The sequence below is a fragment of the Ciconia boyciana genome, chromosome 5 (genome assembly GCF_034638445.1).
Source record: "Ciconia boyciana chromosome 5, ASM3463844v1, whole genome shotgun sequence".
NCBI classification, from domain to species: Eukaryota; Metazoa; Chordata; class Aves; order Ciconiiformes; family Ciconiidae; genus Ciconia; species Ciconia boyciana.
In genome coordinates, this window is record NC_132938.1 from 32,238,448 (window position 1) to 32,260,412 (window position 21,965).

Consider the following 21,965-nt stretch of genomic DNA (forward strand, 5'->3'; position numbering starts at 1 on the left):
GGGACCACAGCACAGCCATAGGCATGGCTTGCAGGTAGCGAAGCAAAGCCTGGCTTCATAGCTCTGTGCCTGGGAGTGACTCCCCACACCATTTACTCCCCTGTATATTTTGCAAAGATTGTTCAAATGCTTATGTCTTGGTTGACGTTCACATTCAGGGCTTTAAAAAGGCACAAAATAGCTACTTTTGAGCAGCTGCCAAACTATCAGCATGGAAAAGAGTACTGTGAAATTTTGAAAATATCTGGGTCCCATCAAAGATTATGATTGGTTCATTTTCTTCCAAGCCAACATCATATTTTATACTCACTGGTGTTATTCTAAGATTCAGTTGTCGTTTCTGCACTATGATCTGTCAGATATAGAGTATATATAGTGTGGTGCCTGAGCAGGCAATTTGCTGAAGAATAAACATCTCCCCCTTCTACAGGCTGCAAACTGTGGCCAGTTGGCTATTACAGTGTTGTTTCTGGAAACCCCTACATGGCTCCAGGTCATTAATTTACTTTAATAGCCCAGAAGAGGATGGAACTGCACTATATCTTCAAGCTTGACTTACATATGTTACCTGCTTAATCAATTACCTCTTCATATCTAAACTCGCTCCAGCTCTTTTTGGCATAGCTACATTTACCTGCATTTTTTAATGCTTCTTGTAAGGCACCAGGATATATGTTTACAAGGTAGGTCAGGCCCATAGAATGTGAATTCTTAACTCTAACACAGGGAAGACAGACATACCCTGTGCCCCAGCTGTTGAACAGACAAGGTAATCCCAGTCTAATTGGCTTTCTGCCTGTATCATCTGTAGTTTTATGCGGTTGGTAGACTAGGAAGTGACAGAATAGTCGTGGTAAGATGGAAAACGCTGGTTGCACATTGTGTGTGATTTTCACAGTCTGAATTCTAGAAAAGAGAGAAATTGTTTCTCCAATAAGCATCCTCAAAAGGAAGGGAAAAAAAAAAAGAAAAAAATATCCAGAACGTGTAGGAAAGCATGCTGGTACTAAGGCGTTTTCATCGCAATGATAATGCTGAAACCAGAAGATCACTGTGTGTCAAGTTAATACCCTCGGTAAAAAGCAGGGTTTGTTCTTGTAAACAGGGACTGCCTGGGCTGCTTCCTGGCCCAAGCCTGCATCCCTGTGTAGGAAGCTTTTGTATAGGACCCACAGGAAGCTTTTGAAGAAGGAGAGAATGGACTTTTACTCTGCAGAGAAAAAATGGGAAGGGTTTGGAGGACTTGGCAGTGTGAAAGGGAACTGAAAAAAGCTGAGAATGAGAGGAGGAGGTGTGTGCAGCAGTGAAGTAAAATCTGAAGTGAGAAGGCTGTGTGATAGATGCAAAACAAGAATTTGAAGTCAGAGAGTTTTGTTTGAGGATTCTGAAAGGGGTGAGTGATGAGATCGGTGAATGCAGGACAAATGAGGCCCAGACGCAGAAGATGGGAAGCTCTCAGTAGTTAAACCAAGGCTTGTCATTCTCACCTCTACCACTTTGTAAAATAGCAAATGGATGATGCTGATGCTGATGATAAAACACTATGTTTGTGCTTTAGTTCAGCTCTCCTGTTCTGCTTGCAAAGCTAATCGGCTCCCACAGTAAAGGAGGTTTCTCCATCCTCGTTTAGTCTTTGTGGATTCTCTCAGCAACATCAGAACCAGTGACTTTTGTGATGGAGCAGTCTGTCTGCTGGGATCATTGCTAAATAGATGCTGGAGGATTATCACTGACCTGGATTAGATTCTTGCTGGTAATCTGAAAGAGAAAGGCTTTGATTCTAGTTTGTTATCAACCCTTGAAGACATGCAGTCTCTCTGGCTTGCATTTTAACTTGGAATTCTATAGGGCTGCTTAAGCAGGCATATTTTCAGAGCTGAAAAGCAAGGCACCAGTCTTGCATTCGCTGTAAAACGTGCTCAGAGGAGCATTCCACCTGAGGCATGGGTGTTCAGCAGGCTACAACCACCCTAATCACTCATCCGGCTTTAAAGAGCGTTGTGAAATAGTAGAGCTTTGGCCTTCAATATTTTTATTTCTTTATCTCTCTGGCTATTCAAAGAGCAGGCTGCTGCCTGACAGAGACACAGGATTTTAGAAGTAGCCTGCCTAAGAGGATTGTTTCTGTGGAGTACTGTTATCCTTAATGCAATCAATGAACTCTCGCTGGATGGTAAAATAATTGTAAAGGATTGCCCAACAGGCACAATTACTCACTTTAAAAGGTGAATTCTCCTTCTGTTGTAACTGCATAAGGGGGTGATTCGCAGGACAGCATCTAATAATAAGGACTTGATTGTCCTCTGTTTTCCCTCCCAGACCCAAATGCCTTCATGGTTAACTGTACCCTTGTCATCCTTTTTCTTCTAAATAGTGCAGTACACAGAGAAGTCCCAATTCGTAATTAGTCAACTGACCTGCTGGTACAAACACAGGATTGTCAGACACATGATTGCAATTCTAAACACTAGTATTAATATCCTCTTAGCAACAGCATGATAGATTATAGAGCCTTTCCAGCCCGAGTTTCCAGGCCTCTGGCTCTAAGCTTGGATTCCTTGTCGACTGGGGTATTTGTGTGTAGTTTTTCCACAGTCCAAAGGACCTTCATGTTCGAGCCATTGTCAGCGAAATAATTAAGTTTGCATTTTCTAGCACTTGACTTTACTGAAAAGTAATTATTTAAAGGAGTCTGTAATTGTTCAGGCCTCTTGACAAAGAGTGTTTGCACTATCACTTCTCAGAGATAAGCGGTATTAACAGCGCCTTGCTTTCAGAGAAGGAAAGCTATTGTTTCACCTACTAGAGAATTGCAAAATGAAATAAAGCATCTTTCCAAAGTACTTTTTAAAAAAATACATAGTAAAGATTATATCGCATAAATGTAGGTGCTGCTCTACTGCTCGTAATTGATGGGCTCTCTGCTCTAGAAGTCTTCCTTTAGAAAAATTAGTAGTAGAAATATGACCAGCTCGTCATGTATAGGGGACTCTTACTTGTATTTGCTACCAGGCAACATTTAGGGTTTTTTTTCTTTTCTTTCTTTTAAGAGTAAATAATAAAGACAATTAACTTTGCCTTATTCTTTGTGGTGCATATAACGACTATTTTAAAAGGAGGGATAAGTGAACTCTATACTTTTGTCTGCTTTTGAATGCCCTCAAACACCATGAGTTCAACAGTTCAGGCTGAAAATGAATTTACCAGGTTCACACTCTACTTAAGAAAGGCTCTATTATATGGATGCACAAAAGGATTAGAAATAAAAATTGATTATATAGTTTGACAAAGATACAATTTGGTAAAATATAAATACAGATAAACTGAAATAGGAGGAGGAGAGAAAATAAGTATTTTCATCCCATTTTAAACACAGAAGGTAAACTCCTTAGCTTACATGGAATACCACTGGATTATAGAAATTGGTGGAGATGTAGAGTATCTTTTCCATATTGTGTTTAAGATGCTGTCAGTGGTGATGATTTATTTTTTGAAGGCTGCAGGATTTTCTACTGTTAATGGGTCTGCTTTCCCTTCAATTAAAAGCTATGTTTTTACATTTTAAAAAGTGATTCACCTTTGGAAAAATAACCAACTGAATTTAACTGTCAAGAAAGTAGGGAAAGCAGATTTGGGTAAACTAAATGTTATTTAGAAGAAGTGCTAGAGGAGGGCAGCTAGAATTTCCAACCTGTGATGAAGGCTCAGAGATGATCCAGAGTAAATATATAGCTTGTGGTGCGCAGAAAACATCCTCCTTCCTTTTACTCCAAAAAATTCAGAATAACTGCTCATTTGCTGATAAAGACAGCATCCGTAGTAGATCACTGCTTCACAGCAAGGAAGCTGAACCTGCAATTATGAGGACTAAAACCTCTGCATGTATGTGGTGGAAGTGGTCATGTCAGTGAGACCTAATGGATATGCAGGTCACAGGGGACCAGCTCTAACACACTCCATTAGAGAAAGCTGTAACAAAAGTTTGGCCCTGCCAACGCACCATCCCTAGGTTTAGCTGTGGTAGCTGCCTTGGTGGCCGTGTGACAGCAGAGCCCCATGGCACCAGGAGTCAGCCCTGGCCCCTCTCCTCTCTTGGTGGGTCATTTGAATGGCAGTGGCCATGCCCAAATTTGCACCCCTGCTTCTTTTCCTCTGCATTTACAAGTCATGGTGTGCAACAAAGTGGGAGAGGAAGATAGCACAAAGGATGTTTTTACTCAAAATATATATTACAGAATGATCAAAAGATGAACAGCTTGATGATGTTGTATAATGGCGGCAGGATATCTATCTCAGCTTTGTGTTGCTTGGGAAAGAAGAGGTTTTATTCAGCTCTTGTTTTCACTCTGTGTTCATGAAACAGCAGCTATATCATTACTAAGTCAACCAGCTCTTCCCTCTTCATTTTTAAGCAAATAGATTTTACCTTCCACCTTTAAAGCCACCAGTTTCCAAGGCATTGCAATGGTAAGATGCTTTTTTTTTTTTTTAAATCTCATTCTGTGTTCACGCATGACCTCCAGTCTGATGAAGAAAAAAGGTCAGCTTTCACAGAGAGACAACAGTAACCTTCATTAAAACAAGATGTAAGATGCAATCTGCCCACTAAAGTAGATGAAAACTGAAAGACTGGTGCCTTAAACATGTCAAAACAGTGGTTAAAAATTGGTTTATGAAGCAGCTGTGTTGTTATAATACACATGAGATGCTAGACTTTTCAGCATGATACCCTGGGACAGGCCATGTCAGCCATGCAGTGCCCAGCTGGGGTTAAAAGGAATAGAAGGGAAGGAAAGTAAGTTTTTTTAATTATTATTATAGTAAGTAAAAAAATTATGAACAATGAAAAATTTCAAGAACAAAGTTTTTCGTACTTCCATCTTCCATCTTGTGTGATCCAATGCTTTTTATTTAAATGAACTGTATATTCATTAAACTTATTTCCTCTGGAGGAAATAGGCACATGCATCCACCTGGACCAGTTGACCCATTATGTGAAAGACTGTTGCTGTTTTAGCCTTGGGGAACCTCCAGGACTCAGGAAATAATTTTAAACCCATGACTCAATAAAGCACAATAACTATGGCAACTGGAACACATACACTGTGATGGCTAATTTCACCCCAGCATTCATCAGGGGAGGTACTAGCTTGATACTGTAGCGTGGAGTGTAGCTATTGTTAATGTAATGTGAAGCTACAGAGACAGGGAAGAAGGAAAACACATGTTAATAAGCCTGGTGGACAAAGTCAGGCCTGGTGTGAGTCAGGATAGATTCATAATCCTTCTTAGTCCTGTTCTTGACAGCACACTAGACTGAGACTCAAAATACCTATTTGCAGTCTTGTCCTGTTTTAACTTATTGGGCAGCCTTGGTCTATCCTTTCCCTTTCTCATACTTCATTTTTCCCTAGATAAAATAGGGAGAATAAAACGTGCCTCTTTTGCAAAGCCCTTGAGATGTAATGTGGAAAGTGCTGTATGAGATTATTATGCTGATACTGTGCCTAATAAAAATCCTCTTGCAGATTTCTGGTTTGACTGCTTCTTTCATTGTCCATCCCTATGCTCTTGCTTATTGTAACTGAAAAACAGCTTACAGCGGCAATTACCTTGCATTTTACTGGGAGACGTGGACATGCAGACAGTTACTTAAGGGCACCTTAAGTAACTTACTGGAGTGTCAACACCCATAATGATGTCTGAGGAAAGACGAGAGAAGTGGAGGGGGAAGCTAGCTGTCTTGCCAGCAAGAACAAACTGAGTTGGAGAAGATTTATTAGGTGTATATTACACAGATAAATGTGATCCTGACTTGAATGAGAGCCAGCAATAGCAAGGGGAGAGGGTCAGGCAGAAAGAAGTGGCTGTTTGGCCTTCATCAACAGATTTGAGACCTGACGGGGATTAGGAGGAGTAACAGAATTGTTGGGGTGTTCATTCGTCACTCTAAAATTTAGGATTATGAATTCTAAATGGATGGCCAGTTTAGCTGAAAAACGCTTCCTCCTCCTCCATGCTACGTTTTTCTTTTTATGCCAGCATGTTACAGAGAGTGAAAGTACTGTATGATATTATTTGTGAACATGATACAATACATAGAAGTGACTGACAGGTTAATAGGAGCTTACATGTTTTAAAAACAAAGACACATATTCTGTTACATGACCACAAAAAAAAGAAACATGGAAAGCGGTTAGTTTGCTTTCATATTTCAACACTGTCACATTATGAAGGGCTACCTTTTTCACTCTGCTTGTTTCTGAGATTTTACTTTTGCCTTCATATCATTTTACATGGTATGAGAGACATGGACAGAGTTTGTTCTTGAGAGAGCAAATCTCTTATATCTAACCGTAGCCCAGAGCAGTTTTTAAATATCTAAATTCTGAATTTAAAAAAAAAGAAAAAAAGAGATTCTTTTACTGTTCCTTATTACTGGGAATATATGAAAGAACATTATTTTTACTAAAGCAAAAAACCCCCAGGGTCCTCTCATATTCTGAAATGCCTTTTTTTAATCAGAATTCAAAATGCAAAGACAGGCAGCAGTGATTGGAGAATGCTTTTACCTAAATCTCTTTGTCTAGTGTGCCTGACAAACTGAGTTTACCTGGCTGTTATATTAAACTTTACAACAGTTCTGTCACTAAAGCAACAGAGCAAATCCTTCACTCACGTTCTATTATTTTAAATAAAAAATGCAGTGAAGCAGATTCTCTGCTGTTGTAGATGGTCATTTTTGAAGCCTGTGGTTGCACAGTAATTTGCAAGAGCTATGGAGCTGCCCATGTAACTCTGTTAAACATAAACAATTTATTCTAGTGTAATGCAGATTTAGCTTCCAGATAACAGACTTACTCATTCTATAGCAAATGATTCACACTTTTATACAACACCTTTAGTATAGCAACAAATGCATCCTGAAGAGCCCCTTTCTTCCTCCATCACCACCAAGTGTCCAGCTGCCCTGGTAATGTGATGTGCCCTGCAGGGATCTGACAAATTGCATACATGGAACAGATACAGCTCTAATGTTTTTAAAAGCTTTTTGCCATTGGATTCTTTAGATCTTTTGTTTCTAATGGTTTTATTGAAGATTCATTAACATATATGATGGGTAGTACAAAACAATAAGCCTTAAATAGATATGGAACCCAATTATTTCTTCATGGACCTCAGTTAAATGTATGAACAACATTATTTATAGGATGTGGTGGCAACAAGGGTATGGATCATTTCTGATCTTGTACGTCTAAAATGAGAAGGATCTGTTTTGAGAAAAGTAACGCAGGAGAAAAAAGTCTGATTCAGCTAACCTGCTTTTTGTTTGATCACAACTTCAGAGAGTTCAAGGCAGCCAGGGACATACCTGTGCTAGGATCAATGGGGCAAGTGATTACCAGTGATAGGACATCCTGCACCTTTCATGCTCAAACCAGAACTTTCTCTCCTTTGAAACAAGAGCCTTTACATCACTCAGTAGAATTATATTTCTTATGAGCAGAATTAGAGTACAGAAAGAGTCTCAATTTTCTTCGCTGAGGAATCTTTATTTTTTGCAGATACAGAAAGTCTACTAAACCTCAAGATTAACAGTGCTCCTGGCATCTGATTTTTAGTCAGGAAGTATAAACAATGACTTGAAAGGTGTATATGCAGAACTTCCCATCTGATTTACCAGTAGCTCTTTAGAATCTGTCATGCATGTCATATTGACCTTACAAACTTAATTACCTAAGCTCTAAGAAACGACATGCTTGCCTCTCAGCTCCTTAATGTAAATCAGGGACAGCACTAAGAAAAAGCCCTAACAAAAAACATCCTGAAACATCCTGAAAACTTAGATTCTAACAGGTCAGAATATGGAATTTCTCAGCTGATGAAGTGAATTGAATTATTTGGAAAATATTTGGAAATAAAAGCCACATCCCACTTCGCCTAGGGTGCAAGAATCCCATGTGTCAAAAAATTATGAGCCAGATACCCCAAAATCATAGACTGTCCTGAAAGTAATAAGTTTTAAACATAGATTTTAGAAACTTTCTGGTTTTATATCAAAGACAAGAATTTTATGTGATTGCCAATATGTAAAAACTGAATCAAACTCCAAAACTGGTGTTCACCTCTATGTTAGACAGGTGTCTGAAGAGTTTGGTAGCTTATCTCCTTTGCTATTTCTGTTGCATTTCAGAAAGTCAGCTGACTTCATCACGAGATTTGGGCCATGTGAGAAATTTCCTGGCTAGCGTACAGAATGAGAACAGGGACAATTCATCCTTAGCTTTGCTTCTGAGGTAGCGAGCTATTGCCCGCCAAGGCAAGCTTTTAGCTAATCTAGGATTCTTGGGTGCTACATCTGTTTCTAAAGGGCAGAATAGCTTCCTGCATTACCTTCTGATAGCACCTTTTTTCTCCTAAGCCTTGTAAAGAGCTCTGCGCCTGGAATTAGAGTTTCTCATCTTTATGTCTGTAGCACCTATGCTGGGTATTTTTTTCGCCTGCTGCCAGTTTCTTCACCTCTTTTCTTCCATTTCCTTTCCTTCTATTTCTCTCTTCCTCTTCTTTTCCCTCTTCATAGCTAGCTGCTACCAATAGCGATTGCGAGGGATAGAAGTGCCCTCCTTAGTTCTTTTCCTCATCTCCTCTTCCTTTGGCCAATGCAAGTGAAGAGCAGGCGGAACATTAGATCCAGAGCTGTTGAACAGTGTTCTCCAACGAGGGAAAAGGGAAAAGCATACAAACCAAAAGAAAAATATACCTTGTTTCTAGTAGGAACTGGGAATCTAGAATCAAAAGGAAAATAGAGGAAGACTGAGAGATGGACGAGATCACTGCTAGACTGTGTGAACTGTGACCGAGCAAACCTTATCTGCAATTGTACAGCTAATGCAAATCTAGCAATTAATTTAACACTTCCATGGAGCCAGGTGATACCCAGTGCTCAGAACCCTTGGATATGAACAAATGTAGTAAATGAAACAAGGAAGAGAATGGTCTCCAAGTATCCTGCTGAATTTCTGCTAGAATTGCTTTATATAGCAATTAGTTATGTTAGGGTGGAAATTGTCAGAGCACACAGAGTATAATGTAAAAAATTTGAGAGCTACCTACCATTTTATAGCTACTCTATAATGTAGTGCAGAGCATAATGGAAAGCTCAGACAATTATGATGGGTTGGTTTGCTTGTCTTGAAATAATATTTGTCATCTTGCATGATCTCCTTCCTTGATTAGAAAGGGCTTTGTTTATTTCAGAGTAAAAAGGAATTTAAACCTCGTTCCTACAAATTCACGTATGCAACTCTATTTGGGTTGAAGGGTATATTGAAATTTGAGTGCATAAATTCTTGCAGGATCATGGCCTTAGTTTTTAGGTGATGGATTTTCAGGCTCTTTCACAGACCATTTTTGTGATCTCAACCACACTTCATTTGAAACTCTTACACTCATTCCATTAAGAACAGCTTCTCAAGAATGAAAAGCTGATGCTTTATCCTCTGGCCACTTTTACCTACTATTTCTGATCTGGCTGATAATGCCAGAAATCAAAGTACAGATTCTCAGAACAGCAAGGCTTTTCATAATGGTTTCTCTGCATGAAAAGTCCATGTGTCAGCTGAGAAAATGAATTTCTAATAATACTTGGCACTGAATGAGTGGATTGTCTCAAAGGAGTGCACCAAGTGCTGTTTATCTGATCTTTGTAACACTAAAATAGGTTTCACCTATTTGAATGATCTTTGTCTTAGCTATCTTTATATCGAGAAGCTTATACTGGATATGATACCCTCAAAATCAACAAAGGGTTTTGGTTTTTTTAATAAGGAAGTAAAAACAGACTAGGGATATTTGCACTGGTGTGCTCAATAATGTTTCTCTGTTGGACAGGGAACAAAATTTTCTGTGCCTGTTTAAAATTCTGGAGAACTTTATGCTACTTTTTTTAAGCCAGGCAAATATTACGCAACTTTCTCTATGCATAAGTTTAATATATCTTTTAAAGATGTTACATATGAGTGTGATGTCCTTTTCATTCTATACTTAATTACTTAGCATCATTTTCAGAACATGCTACTATGCAAACTCTACGTGATGCCACAAACTTGTGAATATGGCTCTGCAATTTGCAGCGTTAGCAAATAAAGGCTCTTAGTCACATTTCTTTGTAGTAGTTTGACATAGACCGCATATGCATGTACTGTAAAGAAACAAATATAGTCTCTAAGATTGACTTAGAAATGAATACCTCTATTTTGCTTTAGATTTGAAATAGTAATCCGAAAAAATAAATATATGCATTAAAAGGCTAATTAGTTATTCTTGGTTCATATAGCAGCAGTTTTAAAAGACAAGCATTCCTTCACAGGCTAAAGAAGAATCAAAGTTCTCCGATTCCTGTAAAAATGTGTGTCTCTACGGTCACAGTTTGTTCTGGATCAATTCCAGTGCATTGTGACGATGAGAGCTAGAAAGGAAAACTCAAGAGGGTATTTTTAATCACTTTTACCTCTATTAACAATGTGATGCTATTTCCATTGTTCCTGTTATAAAAATAAGTAGCTGACATGTTCCCCAGAATTGATTATTGTGTTTTAGTCACCAGATCAGCCATCAAGACATTGCAGCCTATCAGGAAAGGGAGTGGAAAGGAGCAGACAGAGAAACCTCAAAGGAAAGGACAAGACACTGTGTCTTTTGTCCTTTGTTCCAAGATGGAAATAAACTGTCTCCACTTTTGATAAGCTCTTCTTTTGATCTTTCTTTGCAATAATTAAGGTTAGACACTAAGTTATTTTATGAACCCTTTTAGGTTTAGCCCCCGCTAAGTTAATATGAATATGAGTTATTTGTCCTCTGCAAAGAACCACATTAATTAACTTTTTATGATTTACTTTTATTTATGGAGATTTTGCCTAATACACAAGTGAACTAGATATTGATAGATTTGGGGAAGATGAACAGTATTTTTTCTGCAGATTTAATTTCACTTAACATTTTACAAATATGTAAGAACGTAAAAATACATAAAAAGATATAAAGATCTATTTTCTGTCTGTCTCTATTGTATAAATATATAGATATTTTATATCTGTCATTTTTTGGGGGGGGTCAATTTAGGAATACTTGTCACACTGTGCTCCCATATACTTTAGATGTTTTGGAAAATCTGCCCCCTACATAATGCTATAGATTAGTGCCCTCACTTATGAGTATAGGTAAATATGATGTCAGATACCTTTGGCTGCAGAGAGAAGCAGAGCTGTTACTCTAATTCATGCTGAAAGACAAATTGGATCCAGTCACCAAAGGAAATCCTGGGAAATAAGAATTTGGGATTCAGCTGGACTATGTTAGAAGCAGAACTAGAGCGTTACGTGCTTCTGGTGCAAACGTAACAAGAAATTCAGTTGTTAGCTTAAGAACAAATGTGTTTTTGTTTGCAAAGCCAGACCTTGTCCTAGGGAAAAAAAAAACCCAACAAACCAAACAAACCAAAAAACCAAGTCCACGAGAAAGTAAATCAAATGAACTACAATTATCTAAGAAGTTAAATAAATTGTAAATCTAGACAGTTTTCACGTGTATGACCAGGATCCAGGATACTACAGAATAAAACAAATGTAATATTCAAAGAATGCAGGCAGCAAATGTGTTCATGTATAAACATATTTGTGGTATATAGTTGTAATTTCAGCAAACAGTCCAGAATTAAAGAGTGTATGTATATTTTTACGTCACTGTTAATTCATAGATTTTAAGGATCATTGCAACAACCTAAACTACAAATCTTGCTTAGGATTCCTGCTTGAAGTTGTATCTCTGGCATTTTACAATGCTTCCCTTAGGAATGCACCTTGATTTGAAGATTTCAAGTGACAACTTCAAAGTTTAAAACATGACAAATTACTTCAGAGTTTAAAATGTGTGCCTTACCTCCAATTTTTATTCTCTTAGAATCACTATCTAGTCTTTCACCCGGGTTCTTTTTTAGTGTCCTGAAGATCCCAATCAAGCTGTGGGATTGCAACGAGAACTACATGATGCAAAGCTATAACATGCCTCCCACTGTCAAGGACAAAAAATTATGTATGCTTTGCTGAGACACATCATTGTAATAGTATACACTTTCATGTATGCAGATTTAAAAAATGTAATCATTTTTAGTAGCTTCCTGAAGCATGTAGAGGTATAGTCATTTACTGGAAAATATAGAATGCTCCTTAAGGGATCTAAATTGCTGAATCTTTGTATCTCCGGTGGAATATAGTCTACTCTTATCAGCTGAATAAGTGACACAGTCTAAACAAAGGGTAATAATGTTCAACTGGAATTCCAGGAAAGGAAGCTTAATGCGAACTTCCTGATTTAATCTTATAAAAATAGAAAGGTTGATAGGATAGGATAGGATCACTCAGAAGAGCAGATTTTGCTTCAGTTAATTAAAACAGACCATAAAAATGTCAAAGTACCCCTTTGTAACATTTAACTGCAAAACTCACATACAAAACTACTTAGAGTATCATTTTCATGCATGACACTGAAAAGAATCTCTTCAGAGAAACAACTCTATTTTCTGAAAGTTTCTTCTCATTATCCAGCCTGGAAATCATGGTGACAGCTACATGGACATTTCTCATACAATTTCCTGTATCTTCTGCTTTTGGTGGGCCAGGAAAAGTCTTCTCAGAAGTAAATTTGGAACTTCTGCTTCTGGAAGATATCAGCAAGTCAGAGATGCATGGAAATTAAAGAAAAACAAAACAAATGAACTATTTTGAGCCCTAAGAAAAGGTTTTGTTAGGTTCAATTTGAGTTCACTTTGACTTCCTGACAATGGTAGTCACACAAGTGTGGAATGAACTCACAAAGACAGTGGAAGGAACACTTTTTGGACGAGATACCTGGTAAGTCACTAGGAAATGAGCGAGAGAGATCATCCTGCACTGCTGGAAGAATGGAAATGACAATGTTGTAGGCCTTCTCCATCTCTAACTTCTGCAAATTTGTCACCCATGGACACTTAACTATAGCCAATATGAAAAGTGTCTAAAATACAAGTCAGGCAAGTGACAAGTTGTGATTACAACTTTCTTCTTTCCCCCTATCAAACCAGCAGGAAAACATGTAAAAAATGTGTGTGTACAACCATAATCCTCATAGCAACACCAAGCAGGATATCCATGGGACTGCCAGAGGCCATCCCTATCAGAGGGACATGCTATGCATTTCCTGAGGTCTTGCATATGCTCCACCCATGATCAGTCCTTGCCTTGGGTAGAAGGTGTTTATTTCACACCTGGGCATGAATGTCTCATCTTCTTAGAAATAGCTTTTTTGCAGCAGCAGCCCAATAATTTTCAGTTTCTAAACTCTTCCAGGATGGAGCTCTGTTTAATGGCAAACTGGTGGATGGGAGTCTTTTTGTTCTCTTAAGCGGAGCCTTGGTACAGTTGTTGGCATTTTTTTCCCTGATCAGGGGTTGATCCCGGGTTTTTGGTTGGTTGGTTGGTTTGTTACTGGTTTTTATTGCCTTCCAATTTGTTACTACTTTCTTTTATTTTGTTTGTGGGGTTGCGGGTTTTTCAGCTCTTCCTTACTAGCGTATGAAGTTGCTCAGAACGGGAGATCAGAGAGACACTTCATGTGATAGGGCTGCTGTGTGCTTTTATGACTGAGACGAGTGCTGCCAGAAGAAAACAAGAAGAGGCAGACCTGGTGAAACATCACATCTGTGCATGTAAAAGATCTGAAACACGCTAAGGGTGGATATGGATGACTGATAGCATCTACAGTTGTAAGAGGAGCAGCTCCAAGTTAATATTGAATACTATTTTATTAGCTAACACTGACCTCTATTTTATTCATTCCTGATCCCTTGGACAATTCAAGGGCAGCATTAACTAAGTTTATTATAAACACTTCGATTTTTTTTTTAATGCCAAAAAGTGGAAAATAATGTGAGGAATAACTTCTACAGATAAAAACACATGGCAAGAGGAAGAAGGAAGAGGTGAAAGAGTGGCACAAAGGAATCCTAAACCACGTGGCCCTTCTTCCTTTGCCTGGAGACTGATTCCATAGTGAAAGTTAGAGATTATTTCCCACTAGAGATTTAAAAATGGATAGTCCTGAATAATGCTGGAAATCAGGTCAGTGCTTTGTGAAGGTGGGAAATAGATATCAAAAAAAGCAAGTTCATACTGATCAGCAAACAATGCAATCTCCTCACTCCCTGTTGTGCCTGAGATATCTGGGTGTTTCAGACAGCTGTGAGTGATGAGGCACTCATCTGTGATGAGCTAAGGATGGGATGTGAGCCTTGGAGTCAAAATGGAATTGCCTACTTTTGACCAAAATGTACTTTATGGGCGGGCGTGCTTCGACTGCCAACTATCTGTTTTGTTTTGGCACTAGAAATAACAGTCTTGGATACCTCCCTTTGGAGGGTTAGCTGCAATTACAGATATGTTTCAGAAGATTCTTCCATTTCATAGAAAAAATTGATGAAAATTAGAAGGAACATGCTCATCATTTGCCAGACTTGCAAAATATATTTTTCCTACATATTTAGTGGTTTGGGTAATTATTTTCTTAATGAGAAGACTTGTCAAAACACATTATGGTGACTGATTTCACATCACCACTGTTTTTCCTGGCAGTTTCTGATTACTGATTATATGATACAGGAAAACATTCATTTTTAATTACTGCCAGTAATTTCTTAGAGATCATTAACAGCCAAACTGCTATAGCCTACCTAAGTATTTTACAGCTTTCCTAGGGAAAAGAAAACCAAAAACTAAATAGCTTTTTTGGTTTATAGTTATAGTTTGAGTTCAGAAAATGGAGTAGTTCTGTGTTTGATTGTACATTAGGAACTTAAAGGCAAAAGATGATGAAAAAGGCCATGTCTATCTGTGCTGTTACTAGACTAGGGAGCCTATGACACCCTATGAAGAAACACACTTGTTTGCATTACTGTGATTCTTTAAACTGAGGTTTGCAAAGCATGCTGCAAACAATGTATTTAGTCTCAAAGTAATTTTAATGCATAAACTCTAATTTCACAGTTAGAGAGACTGAAGCACATGAAAGGGTATGGGCATTTTCCACAGCTACATTCTGAACTGGCTGAGAAAATTGTGAACAGACCCTGCAAATCTTTTCCCCTTTCCTGGGCTTTACCCTTAGGCACCACTCACAGCATCCCATAACCCTCCGGGACACAGCTGGCTTGTGCTCGCTTTTGCACCATTGTAGCAAGAGGAAAAAGCTCAACTAGTTCCAGCACAAGACCCAAAATTGCTGGAAGTTTCTGTCCTCAGCATGCATCTGACTACTTCTACCACACTTCCAGGGCTACCAGGGCCCAGAAAAGGGAGCAGCTTCTTTATCTCAGAGAGGAGAGCTCACCTAGGTGGCTGCACATTGCTCCTAACGCAAGTCAGTGTCTTGAGGGTGCCATTAAATATAATGGTTATATCTAGGATGCCATGAAAGAAATTAAGTTCTGTGTTGTTGTAGAGAAGAAGGAGAAAATACAGATTGCATTTGATGTATGGGCTTGTATTTGGTGTATGGTATGTATTCAGGTGTACATCCCATGTAGTTTACTTTTACCTTATCACTAACAGTCGTAGTCTGCTTGTCTAGGAATAACCTTTGTGGTTATGTTATGTTATTTGAAATCCTTGATGCAAGACATAATCTTGCCAGTGTAGCTATACCATTCTGTACCCTTTTACCAAAGTAATTTTAAGTATCCAAGGATATGTATTTCTTGGCCATTTTAATACAACAGTTATCTGCATCTTGCATTCTCTGCTAAGAGATGTTTTGTTACTAGTGTCCAACCAATATTATGCAATAAGACAGTGAGTCCCCAGAACTCCCTGTCAGGAACAGAAAGTACTCTAAGATAGATCACTTTCATATTTTCTGGCATTCAGTGATGGGTATATCTCCAAATGGTTTGTAGGTCCATTTAGTTTCAACTAAATATCCAGATCTCAGATTCCTAGAGCTCAGTTTTCTCAGACTACAAAACCAGACTAGTTATCTAATGGAGGTAATGGTACTGGTAAGGGAAATGAGAGAGAAAAAAACTTCCTCATATTTTCTAGAACTGTCCTGGTTCAGCTTGAAATCAACAGAAAATTTCCTTTCTTTTTCCTTTTCTTTTTTCTCTTTTCCCTTCTCCACCCAGTTTTTCACCTTCTGTATTTGCCGCTGTTTACATACTCAGGGTGATGTTCTGTCTCAGCTACTTTCACATGACCTCTCTGAGCTGCATCTTTCATCTATACCTATATTTGTACTCCAGTACCAAGGACTTGTTGGAAATAAAATAAGGATTGTCTGAGACATACAGACCTCAAATTTACCTTGATCATAATGTTTCTCAGGAAGACAATTGAACAGAAAGGACATTTGAGGTCTGACTGAAGAAGCCTTTAAGTGTCAGAAACCTTTCTGTTGTATACTAATCACCCTTGTCAACTGGGAAGAGCACAGGCTGCAAAAGTAGATCTTTTAGTTACAGCTTCAGGGGTATCAAATGTTAGGAAAATGGGAATTGTTCCATTTTGCAAGAGTGGGACAGCAAAACAATTTCATGTGTTTTGACTGATTTTATCTCCTTTGCATACAGTATAGTACATTTTCTTGAATGATTAAGCATAGATAAATCAGTTTTTCAGCACAGGTGTATGAAAGTATAATTGACATTTCGACACTTTCACAAAAAAAAATTTCCTTACTGAGGCAATTACATTTGAAACACTGTGTAGCAGAATTTTTTTCTTCTAATCGAAGATAATTAAATGTAATTAAATTACAATTTCCTCATAATTTTGCAATGGTAACATTTTAAAGCCTGTGTCATTTGCTTTTTGCAGCTGTTATTTTGTTCAAGGAGTCAGTGTATGACTTGACTTTTCTGTAAGATTTCCAAGTAGAACCACTTTTACTTCCTTTAATGTTACAATATTTGGCAGGGCCAGTCTCATGTGAATAAATGAGTGAAGAAATTGCATAAATTTTAGTGAAAAGGAAAATATTTCGTTTTTCTCAGACCTGAACTTGTGCTAAAAAGCATCAAGCACCATGGGGTAACAAATGAAACTAGCCGTTTAATGCAGTACCAAAATATAAATACAGCAATCAGAGCTGATACTGCAGAAACTCTGTAGAGTGCAAGAAAGGGTAAAGAAACGATGGAAACAACAGAAGGAATTTTAGATGATGGTTTAAAGGACATGAGGAAGCATGCTGAAAGCATTTCCTGGAGCACAAGCAGAGGAAAAGGCTTTCTATCACACTTGCATTGCCTGTGGAGACTCTGTATGAGGGTCATCCATGAGAGCAGTCACGCACGTTGCCTGCACAACACTTTCTTGGGACAGACACCTGCACTGAGCACGTGTAGGAGGCACCCAGAAGAAAAGGCCAGTGGGGAGGTTACAAGGGTTGTATGTTTTCTCCTGTCATTGCTACATGTACTGTAAACACCCATGAAACAAACCACAGCGTAAGTTCAGACAAGCCAGTTTCTTTGCTAACCCTTTCACCCTTTACCTTCAAATTATGTAGGGAACAACAAGCTCTGCCTCCTTCGCCTCCATGATCTACTATGGACTGCAGATCCTGGCTTTTAATTTGCTCCAGACTCAAGTGCCCTCCCCTCCAGGCGCTGCCTCCCAGCCATGTTTGCTGTCTCCATCAAGTCTTCTCACAGCCCAACTGCTGGAAAAATCTTCTCTATTTCTGGATTTCTCCTTTGTCAGAGGGAAAGCGGCTTATTCATACTCTGCTTTGTTTTCCAAGCAGATTTTGTTGACAGCCTGCAATTCCCCCAGAGCCCTTGCAGGAGACTGTACCATTGCATGGGGTCCTGTGACCCATGCCACTGGCTGAGAGGTCCAGGTACTACTTCAGCCAGAAGACTTGCATAGAAAGGAGGGAGAGATATTGCACAGCAGACTGATTTACTGATCCTGGACCTTGGACTTGTACCTCCAGCCTTTGCTCTCCACCCTCCCAAAACTTGGATTGTAGAAGGAATGCCTTTCTCCCTTACTGCGTATGTCCTCAGGGTTATATTTGAAGCCACGCAATTTCCATGAAATCATTTCATGGCACCTAGCTAAATACTTTTAAAAACGTTGCCTCCTGCATAAGGAGAGAACAAAATTAAGGACTCTCTGTTGGGGCTGGTGCACAGCTGGGGTTGTGGGGGAGCTGATGCATGAAAATCGATGCAAATATGTCTGTTCTCCAACTAGATTTAGCAGCACAGGACATAAATGTAACTGAGTGGGAAAAGGCAGAGTGAATAAAATACATGTGGTTATTATTCTGCTGTTCAGGGCAATATGCCAGGTTCAACCCCTGAACTGTCTATTCCACTCAACCCCCAAATACAATTCAAATTAATAGAGAGATTTTTTTAAGTGCAAGGAAAAGTCATCGAACCCTTGTCACAGGCCAAGAGACGGCCACAAGTTAGGAACTGAATGGTAACAGGTCAGGAAAGGAGAAGAAATCTCCTGTAGCCATTTTTGTTGCTGAATCACACTGATGTGGGCTTCTGAGGGCTACAGCAAAATGCACATGGGCTTACTAATAATTGTAATTTATCCTAGTAAAGTCCAGAAGTAAGGGATTTAGTTATATTCCCTATTATACCCCACTGTCTTGGGAGAGGATATAGCTCATATTGTTTTACTCACCTCAGAAAGAGAGAACTGAAAACATTTGCTAATGGAAAAACTTGACCATAATATTATTCTGTAGCTTATGCTCAGTTTTACCATTTTTGTAAGAGCAAACAGAAACATTTAGCAGGATCAGACAAAGAAATTATTTTTCCGGAATAAAAATCCCAGAAAAGCAAATAAGGAAACTATTTTAATGAAAAACCTGAGATGGGAAATGCTTCAGCACGTATTGCTTTTCTGCAGCTCTGTTCTCTTATCTTATGAAACAGACAGGTGCTGGAAAAAGTGGACTAAAAATGAGTTACTGAAGAGTTAATGTGCCAGCCCATTCCTTGCTGATATATCAGTAAGTGCTTTAGAGGAAGCAGGGCCTGATTCTCCTAGGTTTACATCCAAATTATTCCAGAAAAGCCAAGGACTCCCTCCTTTTATACATTGGCAAAAATAAGTAGGCCATGAGTATTTTCTCTGACGAGCTTTAGCCATGATCGCATATAATTTAGAGAAGCTGAAAACAGTATATTTGCAAACACATACGCAAGTTGTCAATATACCCTCTGGAAAATCTGCTACAGCTGGCTGATATTCTTACAATATTATTAAATGTGGGGTTATTATTTCACCATGTTTAGGTCACTTTTGGATACAACATACAGGAGAGGGAAGTATTGGCCATATTATATTAAGCAATGATCTTTCCATATGTTGGAAATAGCGTCATGAAAAGAAACTGCGCAGAGAAAGAAAACTTGGTATTTATGAGAGGGAGTACTCAGTGCATCACCAATGATCCCATCCAGCAAGGATTCTCAGACTCTGCCTGTTACCATGCTGTCTGATCTCAAAAAAGGAGAGGGATGTTATTTCTCTTAAAGAAATAAAAAATAAAAATAGTTAGGCCATCCATCAACTAAACCCAAGACAAATGTTTGGTTCTCACTGTTGAAATGGGATATTATTATTCCCATGGGGATTAATAAGCCTAGCTGGAGGAGTCTGGCCCTTCAGGAGGTCAATAGAGGAATGCTTATGATTAATGTTTTGGTCCATGGTCTATCTCTATGCTAAGTTAATAAAGCTATATCGTCTTTTACTATCCCTTATTAACAAAACAGTAAATTTCTACTAACACTGATGTTGCAGACTGCCCTTGGCTCCATGAAGTAAAATAATACTTTGTGGAAAAGATTTTACTGTACAAATAAGCAGATTTAACATCCCAGTTTGTTCCCAGCTCTCAGATGTCAGCATTGCCTGTAATTAGCTGTGAGTTGGAATGTGTGTTGCCATGCAGTAACCACACCAAGCATCTTCCTTCACATCTTGATTTCCCATTTCAAATATCCCTGTTGAGTTTAGAAAATGACTTGTGGAAGCAAAAGAAAGCAAAGGAGAGAAGACTCAGAACCAGCATTTAAGGTGAACCTAACGTAGAATCAGCCTGTTAAATAATTACGGTCTTTTTTATTTACTTGGCTTCACAAAAAATACAATACATTGTAGGAAAGCATTGCTTAAACAAATAGATGCCTTGAATAAAATAATCACAGGTATTCAGCAGTTAAAAATATATTTCAAAGGCCAGTTTCCACTATGAAATTCAAAACTCTCAAAATGAATGACTAGAGATTACAGTGACATGTTTCCAGGTGCTTTTATTTTTTATACTCAAGATTAAGGGTTTGTGAAAGGTGAATGCTTGCAAGCTCTGCATGAAGTCCTGTTTTCTCACCTGACCGATCTGGGATGGCTGTGCAAGCCTCCCCAGAAAACCCAATCCTAATCAGTTGCTATCATGAGGTTGCTAGAACAGATTCTCCTATTCAAAGCAAATTTAGTTTTCAGGCTACCATCATTCTCCTGACTTCCACAGAGGTGCTCCATACTTGCACTGAAACTTTAGACCAGACCCAGCCTCCCTCGAGCATTTTAATACTAGCAACAAAAATGTCAGCTACCACTATCAGTGAGCATGAGAGAACTGTTGATTAATTCCCCAGTTTTATTTTGCCACTTGCCAACAGCCTGCACAAATAAATGCATTTGTTGCCTATAGAGAAATGTAAACAACATTGTGACGTGGGCTTTCATTACCTCCTGACTGTATTTTCCAAACAGGCAGAAAGATATTCCATGAACTTCAACTAGCCTAGAAAGTGTCTCTCTGGTTTCCACCGTACTTCTCTGTGCAACTGGATATGCTCATTGAACTCTTGGGGTTTTAGTTGCAGTGACACAATATCCCAAACACTAGCACTCCTGTTAGATGCAACTGTTACTTTTTAAAATTAAAGCAGCAACACTAATAGCCATTGCATTTAATCATGGGGGAGCTGTAGGAAAAGAGCTTTTCGTAAAGGTGTCTTCCTTTCCTTGCTCACTGTTCACTTTGAGGTATCTCTGCAAGGCCTATGGGTTCTTCCAAACTTTCTGTGAGAGATTTAAGGAAAGGGGGAGGGGGACAGGAGGCAGACATATTCTCTGAACTTACTCTGATATTGTACCAATCTGCTTCTCAGATTGCTAAAAAGTTATACATTAAATAGAAATAAATTGTAAACCGAAATCTCGGTTTGTATCTCATCCTTGATACAGTGAGTTCTTTTAAAATATACTCCTATAAATGTCCTATAATACACATAATCTGGGGGAAAAAAGGTAACCAGGAAGCTACCGGCAAGATGACAAATACCGTGATGTTTACAATACACTGCCTAACAGACGGAGTGTTAAATACTAAAGCAAGCAATGACAGCCGCCTATAAAAATTGCAACAATGTTCAAAATGTGTTGGAAAAGACATGTGTTTTCCAAAACCAGTTAGGAATTGCAGGCCAAGCATCCAGCAACTTTTTCAGGAAAAGTGGTCGTCAGAGGGGCTGCTGCTTTTGCAATCACGACAAACTTCCCAACACACATGCTGCGTTAGCAGTGGAGCGACTAAACTCGAGGTGTAAATGTACGGCTGCAAATCGTCCCCTAGCCTTCGGACAGAGCATTGCTAATCTCTCTGGAATATCATGTTAAAGCAATACTTTGCATTTCCACGCAGATCGCTCTGTCTGACAGTGGTGGTTAGTCCCAAAGTAGCAATGGAGCTGGGTTAGCCCTGCATTATGGGGTTGGAGTGAGGCCAGCGTTTCTCCTTATGCTTCTCACAGAAGGAGTCAACACACCTGCTTGAAAAATCTGGATGGAGTCAGCAGGCAACGATGTCATCTTTGGCACAGTCGCCAGAACTCC

At 38.8% G+C, this 21,965-nt stretch overlaps 1 protein-coding gene across 6 annotated transcripts in view; it reads right to left on the minus strand.

The window, feature by feature from the left end:
• Window positions 1-21,965, minus strand: part of DLC1 (DLC1 Rho GTPase activating protein) — a 237,199-nt gene that overhangs the window by 38,846 nt on the left and 176,388 nt on the right. The gene's annotated exons all lie outside the window — the stretch shown is intronic.